This window comes from Peromyscus maniculatus, chromosome 22, assembly GCF_049852395.1.
Source record: "Peromyscus maniculatus bairdii isolate BWxNUB_F1_BW_parent chromosome 22, HU_Pman_BW_mat_3.1, whole genome shotgun sequence".
Lineage (NCBI taxonomy): Eukaryota > Metazoa > Chordata > Mammalia > Rodentia > Cricetidae > Peromyscus > Peromyscus maniculatus.
Genome location: NC_134873.1, coordinates 618,593 through 628,019, shown reverse-complemented (window position 1 = coordinate 628,019; position 9,427 = coordinate 618,593). Strand labels below are relative to the sequence as shown.

The 9,427-nt window shown below is 40.8% G+C and overlaps 1 protein-coding gene across 1 annotated transcript in view; it reads right to left on the bottom strand.

Moving 5' to 3' along the window:
• LOC143270293 (uncharacterized) overlaps positions 1-9,427 on the bottom strand; it is a 539,180-nt gene that overhangs the window by 202,902 nt on the left and 326,851 nt on the right. The gene's annotated exons all lie outside the window — the stretch shown is intronic.

Here is a 9,427-nt window from a genome sequence, read left to right as displayed (position 1 = left end):
ACCTGGAAGCGTTAGCCATGAGGATTTGGCTTTCAACTCGAGAAGGAACAAAAAGGGGGTTATAGCCTCTTCTTCTGTGGTTCAGTGATGGGCCAACCTGACTTCATCTTAAGATTAAAAGCCATCTTGTAGCAAGGTCAAAATAAGCTCATTCTTGTTTTGTGGGGTGGTCTTTCTATATGTTGTGAATATGTGTTGCTACCATTGGTTAACAAAGAAGCTGCTATGTCTTATGGCAAGGCAGCATAGTGCTGTGGATATCCCTCTGTATAAATAAACACTGATTGGTGAGTAGCTAGACAGAAAGTATAGGCAGGACTAACAGAGAGGAGAATTGAAGAAACAAGAAGGGAAGGGAGAGACTGCCTGGAGCCCCCTCCATGACAAGAAAAATATATGGTACTAATAATCCATGAGCCACGTGGCAAAGGATAGATTAATAGAAATGGCTAAATATAAGAGTAAGAATGATAGGCCTAAGCTAATGGCCAAGCAGTTTAAATAATGTAAGAGTCTGTGTGTATATTTTATAAGTGGGCTCTGGAACTGGCTGGATTTGGTGGGAGCTGGAGAGAAATTCTCAAGCTACAAATGGTGCCCAATGGGTTGGCAAGAGTTTCCACCTAAAACCTGAGTAAAAAGATTCCAAAACAGAGCTAAAAACTGTTTCTAGTTGTCTCTTTCAAGGTAGAGGCAACCTGCGTGTTTGAGCTACTATCTACTATGTCGGGTTCCTGGTGTGCACTCTCCACCTGCAGTATGGTGGGAATGAGGCCTCTGCAAGTGGCACATTAAGCTGCGTGGCAGATTTAGCCTTTGCTAGTACAAAACAAAAAGAGGTTTCTGGGCTACACACTGCTTTGATAGAAGCATAGACCCACTATTTCTGAGAGTTGATGGCTCTCAGAGCTGGTGGAAAATGTACCACCCCCATGTTGGGAAGCTGAATTGGGCAGAGCAAGCAGCAATAATGCTGTTTCAGTCTTGGAATGCTGCAGTTTCAAGCAATAGGTTCACCATAAGACTGATGTAGGTAGGCTTGAAAGAGTGAGAAAAAGGATTATACAGAGTTACATAAACAAATAGTTTAAAAAATAGTCTTTAAAGACACAGAAAAGGTAATAAGCCACATAAAGCTGACTATCACACAGAGAATCTGGATTATGTTGTCTTTGATATTGGTAACTAAAGAAAAACATTTGATTGTAAAAGCTGTTGATTTATGCCAAAATGTATACTTTAATGGTACCTTGAATTCAAAATTTGGATGTAAGGATATGTTGCATTGGAAAGGAGTATCTGCTTTTGTTTCCACAGAAAGCCAGAGGCTATGAATTTGTTTCAGATTAAGATATAACAGGTTTGACCAGCCAAGATTACCTGAATTTTCTCTGATGACACCATGGCCCAGATGATCCAACATCCAGAACCATTTCAAGGCAACTGGCTCAGATGACACACCCTCATGGACTACCCATAATCCTAAAAATTTCTGCTGGGGGATGTTCTGTATGGCAAATGTGTTGCTCTGATTGGTTAGTAAATAAAACATTGATTGTCCTGTAGTCAGGCAGGAGGAAGTATAAGTGGGACAAGGAGGAGAAGAATTCTGGGAAGTGGAAGGCTGAGTCAGAGACACTGCCAGCCGCCACCATGACAAGCCGCATGTGAAGATGCTGGTAAGCCATGAGCCATGTAGCAAGCATAGATTTATAGAAATGGGTTAAGATATAAGAACAGTTAGCAAGAAGCCTGCCACGGCCATACATTTGTAAGCAATATAAGTCTCTGTGTTTACTTGGTTGGGTCTGAGCGGCTGTGGGACTGGCGGGTGAGAGAGATTTGTCCTGACTGTGGGCCAGGCAGGAAAACTCTAGCTACAATTTACTACAACTCTAGCAGGAAGTAGTAAGAGAAGCAACGTCCCCAAATTCTCAAATATACCATGACCCCTTTGGAGATGGAATTGGCTCATTCCTTCTCTAAACCCAAACATATTTCTAAAATAAAAGGTTAAAAGATTCTTTTGTCCCATATCAGAAGAGCCCTCTGGTGTGGGACAGGAAAAAAACAATATTTTTATTTAAATCAGGTTTATTATAAATGTGATCTCTTTCTAAAGAAGAAAAGGAGATATGATATAGATATGATAGGATGAAAGGGTAGATTAATGAACCTAATTTTAAAGAGCAACTTGTTTGAAATGTTTTACATTGGTATAGATTTTAGTTCACTGATAAAATTTTAAAGTTAATTTTGTTATACTGTATATATATATTTCTATTCTCGTTTGAGGTATTATGTTTATGTAACTCATTTAGGTAGTAATGGATAGTTTAGACAAACAGATTAATAGTTAGTCATCTATGATAATCATACTTATAGCCATGTTAGCTAAGTCTTCTAGGTATACATAGATATATTTCAGAGAGACAGATAATCTTCAAATACGTCAAAGACCTACAGAATATGGCATTTAAAATTTTTTTTAAAATGTGAACTTTCTGGACAGTGAGACATGTCTGCTCCTGACAGCACCAGATTTACTTCAGAGAGGAGGATGGGATTTGAAAACACTCCATATGGAATTTATATTCACCTTGGCAAAAATAGCCATTTGGGCAAGAAACTGTTCTTGCCTGGACTGCTTGATCGAATGGACCTACAGGACCCATAGAAAGATGACCACTGAACTTTGCTTGACAAAATGGTCCTTCAGGTGCCTGCTTCACAGAGAAAACTCCTAGAAATTTTACAGGACACTGAAAAAAATGACCAAGAGACTCTAGCCCTGTGGACTAAATACAGATGCCCAAACTTAACAAAGGAACATGAGGTGACTGTCTAGGCTGTCAGCTGTCTCTGTCTACACTGCAAGACTCCTGAAAGTTGCTTGCATCCTCCCATCTCTCAGGTAATATTATATCCTTCTGAGGTCTTTGATATAGTTGAAGCTAGAGAGTTACACATTTCCTTAGTTATGATAAAAGATAAGTTAGATATAAAACCTTAACCTCACAAATATATGATAGGTAGAATATTTTCTTTAATATTGTAACTGCAATTCTTGCTTGATAATTGTTTTGTTATTTGCAATTTTACTATGTTAATGTCAAAAACTTCCTTTTTGAAAATGAAGAAAAGGGGAAGTGCGGTGGATATCACTCTGTATAAATAAAAAGTGATTGGCCGGTAGCCAGACAGAAAGTATAGGCAGGACTAACAGAGAGGAGAATTGAGGAAACAGGAAGGGAAGGAAGAGACTGCCTGGAGCCCCCTCCAGGACCAGAAAAATATATGGTACTAATAAGCCACAAAGCACGCGGCAAAGTATAGATTAATAGAAATGGGCTAAATATAAGAATAAGAGCTAGACAATGATAGGCCTGAGCTAATGGCCAAGCAGTTCAAATAATGTAAGAGTCTGTGTGTTTATTTTATAAGTGGGCTCAGGGACTGACGGGACTTGCTGGGAGCTGGAGAGAAATTCTCCATCTACAGCATGGAGCCAGATGGGGAATCCAAGCAGAAAGACAAGGAGAAGAAAAGTGGAGTCAGAGGGATGATGAGCACTGCCAGGGGAGCAAGATGTAATGGAACACAGGTAATGCCACAAAGACACATGGCAAACAGCTTAATTTGAATGGGATGAGTTAAGTTGTAAGAGTTAGCTAGCAAGAAGCCTGAGCCATAGGCCATTTGATTTGTAATTAATATTAAGTCTCTGACTGGTTATTTGGGTATTGAGGGGCAGGAAAGATTATTCTGTTTACGAATGGCACCTACTATCTGTCGTGAATTCACACAGACCTGAGAAAGCTTAAAATAGATTCTGAATACACAAAAACAAAGCCACACTGGGCTTCCTAGTCTTACAATCTAATGCCATCAACAGCTCAGAAATGGACCTGTCCACCAGCTGCCATAGGCTAAGCAGCATGGTGGATTTTTACAGTCTCTCCCACAGGTCATGATAGAGAGAGGATTCTCCTAGCCTCTCCCTGTGGGCTTGAGAGCACAGCTGCAGACTTAAGGACACAGCTCTACACATACTGCTTCCCAGAATTGGGGAGGTAAGCTTAACTCATTGTCGTGCCTTGTTGAAAAGATGAATGGGGCAGAACCAGCAGTCAAAGATGTGCAGCTTAGCAATTTAAAAACTCTTCCAGTAAGGAAAGAATTAAAGGTGCAAAATAAAACAGATTCAGATGGGAAAATCCTCTAAGTAGGTAACAGTGTGTTTAAAAATATAGGTAAGCTTGGGAGAGAAAAAAAAAACGGTAGAAAAAGTCCTTTGAAACATTTTTTAAAAAAGCCATGTAAAGATGGAAATTATACAGAGAGTCTGCATACTGTATAATATTGCATTGTCTTTGGGATTTTTTTTAACTGCAAAGAGTCATTTGATTGTAGAGGTTACAAAGTTAAACCAATATGTGTACTTTAAAGGTATCTTGACTTAAAAATTTGGGTCTAAGGATATGTTGCTTTGGAAAAGAGCTCTGCTTTTGTTTCCACAGAAGATGAGGAGCTGTGAATTTTTTCCAAGTTAATATGGTTCCATAAGGGAAGACCCCTTGAGAGGTCTTCAGATGATTCAATATCCAGAACAGCTTCAAGGCAACTGGCTGAGATGATGAAGACTCACAGACTATTCCACTCAGGACTTGACTATAATTCTAAATTGTCTCAGGAGCCACATAAGGTTACCAGTGGCCCCAATCAGCAGGATGTAGTATAGAAAACTATGGCCAAATTACAAAACTATGCCCAAATATTACAAAAATTGTAAATATTTATTTTCACTTAAGGGGAGTTGGTTACAAACTGTTATTGGTCATAGGTAAAAAAAAGAATAAACAAAGGAGTTAAATTGAGAGATCTCTTTCTAAAAGGAGAAGAGAGGATATGATAGAGAAATGATAAAAGAGTAGATTATTGAATCTACTTTAATACAAAAAACCCAGAACTATTCTTAGATATTTTTCATTAGTATGAATTTTGGCTTATTGATGTAAATTTAATGTTAGTTTTGTTATATTATATGTATATTTCTACTCTTGCTTAAGGTTATGATTTTAGAGTTCATTTAAAAATATAATGTATAGTTAAGAAATATAAATTAATAGTCATTTATAATAATCAAACTTATATTCATGTTAGTTAGGTTTGATAGATATGCAAACATATTTCAATCACATAGGTAATCTTCAAACACTTCAAAACTTACAAAACATGGCATTTAAAATATTTTAAGAACTTAGACTTTTGAGGACAGTGAGACGTCTGTTCTTGGCAGCATCAATTACTTCAAAGAGGATGATGGGCATTGTTAAGAAACTCATTATGGAGTTTGCTTATAATATGGAAAAGATTGGGGCAAGAAACTGCTCTTGCCTGAAGTGCTTGAGAGTATATTGTATAAACTGCACATGCAGGACCCATAGGAATGTGACCACTGAACTTTGCCAAAACAAGGAGGGATGATCCTCCAGGACCATGCTTTGCAGAAGAAACTGTGAGACATTCTGCAGAACACAGGAAAGTGACTGATGAACTTTGCAATTAGGCAGACAAGTCCTTGAAATTTCCTGCTTCACTGAAAAATATGCCAGAGACTCTTAGGCCTGTGGGCTGAAGATACATTCCCCAATGATACAGAGGAACTTTGGGTGACTGTCCAGACAGCCAGATGTCTCTGTTATTTCTAGAATTTTGGAACTTGCTTACAATATACTTCCCATTTACTCAGATAATATTATATTCTTCTGAGGTCTTTGAGGGAGTTTTTAAAGACTAGATAGTTATAATAACAGTTTTCCTTGTTTAGGATAAAAGGAAAATTAGATATGAAACTTTACACTCACAAATATAGGATAAATGATGCCAGGGTAGCAAGATGTAACGGAAGACAGGTAATGCCACAATGACACATGGCAAACAGCTCAATTAGAATGGGTTGAGTTAAGTTGTAAGAGTTAGCTAGCAAGAAGCCTGAGCCATAGGCCATTTGGTTTGTAATTAATATAAGCCTCTGTGTGTTTACTTAGGACCTAGTGGATGCAAGACTGGGCAGAATACAGGAAAACTTCAGGCTACATTCCCTTCTTCTTTAAAACTTGAAATTGACCAGGTTTTGACACATTTTCTGAAATGTATCATTTTCCACACCTTGTACCCTGTTCCAGTCAATCCTGGTATACTCCCCCCACTGCCTCTCAGACATTATGAGGCACCCCTCTCTCATTCTCTTTGGACAATCACAGGTCCAAATCTTTCACTTACTGTTTCTAGACCCCCCCAGTTATATTGACCTTCATCCTTGCCCTAAACGCTGCAAGCCTCCTTTCTGTTGCTTCTTCCTTTGGTACTTCCTCTCACTCCTGCTCAGAGGCTGTAGAGGTCTTATGTTTATCCTGGCCTGGTCTCTTACACCAACCCCTTGCAAACACCCAACTTACCATCTTTGTTGAGGGAAGCTCTCTTATAGACAGATCAAGAAACCACCAGTCAGCATATGCAGTGATCACTTCCACTAAAACATTTGAAGTGACCCACCAAGGGTCAATGGGCTAACATATATACTGACTCTAAATATGCCTTTTTAATAGCCCATGCCCATCTGTCCTTTGGAGGGAAAGTGACTTCCTCACTACCAAGGGCACTCCCATAGTTAATGGTCCCCTTATTGCCAAGCTAACTGGAGAAGTAGCCATAATTCACTGCAGGGGAAACCAGTCCTCTAAGGACCCAGTGGCCTTAGTCAATGCCAAGGCAAACTCATTAGCCCACCGACAGGCCTCCAGCACCTCTGGATCAACAGAATATATTTTGTTTTTGGTACTCTCCTACCAGCCCTGTTATCAACCAGAGGAGAATGACAAACTCCTGAAAATTGGGGTCATGCAGACAAAGGATGGATGGTTTTACTTCAATAACTGCCTCATCCTCCCTCAGGAGCTGGCATTGTCCATCATTTCAGACATTCACCAGACTTTATATGTAGGCCCAAAACACTGTTCCATTTCTTAGAGCCCCTCTTTGACCCCACCCATCTTTAAGCTTGTATTTCACAGGTTCATTCCTCCTGCCAGACTTTTGGCACGGCCAACCTGCAGGGGTCTTCCAGACACATCATTGTCTACAGCAACTTTGAGGACACCAATGAAGTGACAACTGGCAGATTGATTTCAGCCAAACGCCATTATCTCCTAACTCTCGTTGAGACCTTCACAGGATGGATAGAAGCCTTCTTCACATCCAGGGAAACAGCAGATGTGGTAGCTCAAGTACTCCTGGAACACATCATCCCTTGAATTGGCGTGCCAAGACCATACAAATGGACAATAGGCCAGCCTTCTCTTCCAGGGTCATGGAGCTCATGTTGTAAGCTCTCAACATTTCCTGGAACATCCGCATCCCCTATTATCCAAAATCCTCATGAAATGTGGAGGGGGCCCATGGATTCACCAAATAACCCCTCACCAAGCTCTCCAATGAACTCAGGTTATCTTGGCTTTGACAAGGGCATCTCCTCATTGCCTTTACCTTCCTCTGAGCCACCCCATGCTCTCCTACAGGTCTAAGCCCTTCTGAGCTCCTTTTATGGAAGATCCATCCTCCCCAATCACCGACCTTCCAGCCCAAACTCCTTCACTGGCTGGGTACCTCCCTTACCTTGTCCTTCTAAGGTCCCTTCCCATTCACATGCTGGTAGCTATCTCCTTGCCCCCATACCAATAGATCTAACTGCCCCTGAGCCTGCCCCATGCACCCTGGGGGAACCAAGTACTCCTCAAACTCCTAGCACTTAAGTCTCTTGAGACCAGGTGGACAAAATCCTACACTGTGATCCTCAGCATCCCTTTGATTGCCAGGCTCCTAGGACAACAAAGCTGGTACCATCTCTTCAGGCTCAAGCAGCCACCTATGCAGGATACATGATCTGTTCAGCAGTGGGGACTCTCCACCCTCCAGTTTCCCAAGATGTCCAATTGAAGGGTGTATCTGTTCTTCTGCCTTGTGCATTCTACTTTGTCAGTACAACCAAGATTTTTTCTGGCAGTCACAGTGCAGGTGTTAATAATCTATTTTTTCCTTGCAACTTGCCTTCTCTGCTCCCTCAAGAAACAGATGCCTGGGGGCTCCAGAATGGCAGTAAACCAGATGCTTCTTTCCCCACACCTCCCACTGACTGTGAGCCCTACTGTGTACACAAACTGATCGCTAAACCCACTTTTAAGAGAACGATGTAACAATCACCTTTACTTTCCTTGGACTTCCCACATAATCAACTTTTACAACCTAAACTAATACTTAACTGCAATCCTATTATGTTCTCTTCTATGGCCCAATCCAGAACAATTCATGTGTGTCATTTGCGGGATATAGCAAACATAGAGGTTGAAAACACTCTTCTTCAATGAATATCCACCCAAACTATTGAACACAGCAGCATTGCTGGTTAAACATTGGAGTTTAAAATACTGCTTGTTGTCTGGGTGAGTTGCTGTCAGTTGAAGTTATTGGCTTAATCCCTTGTAAGACTCCATGATTTCTGTAAAGTATCCCACTCCTTCCCAATGTGATTCTTCCTGGGAAGTCAATAAAATAGAGCACAACAAAAGGGGCACTCACATTCACACACAGGGACAGCCACAGGGACAGATGGACACAGACATAGGGCAGGCACAGACTCAGATTAAAAAAAAAAAAACAGAGACAGCAACAGACAGATTTCTTCACACAGGCACAGACTGAGAGTCATGCACCAGACAGATGGGAGAAGATAGGGAGCATGAAGTAGAAAATCCAAACCTGGACTTGCTCTTGGTTGAAGGACTCCAAGTAGAAGTGCTTTTATTTCTTTCCTTAATGCAGCCCTGATACAGTATTGTGACTCTGAGTTAATGGCTGATGTGTTGATTCCACACAATAGGCTCCATTGTTTTGTCAAAACTACATGGCATCAAGCTGCCTTCTAAATATTCAGGCTTGTACCTGTCCATTAGGACAACTATCATCCCTCATCAGAGACATTTATTTATGCAATGGGCTGTGGTGAATGCGCAGACTCACACCTGGCCAAACTTTAGAGAATGCATAACTATGAATTGCTCAGACCTCAACAGGATGTCTGAATCACTCCCTCCAAGGCTCAGGGACTACTTTGGAAGACAGAGGCAGAGGTTGTAGATGATTACTGTAAAAATGTGTCCAGGACACCTTCATACACAGTGAGGAACTCATAAGCCCCACCCCTCAGTGAGGGATTTTGTGCAGTTAATGTGTGCTGGGGATGGGATGTCATAAAATTTCTTGTATAACATTAGAGGGACCAGCCTTAATATTATATACCCCAGGGGCTCAGGAGAGAGAACTATGAATGGCAAGGGTTATTTTTGAAAACAGAATCGTAGCACACAGA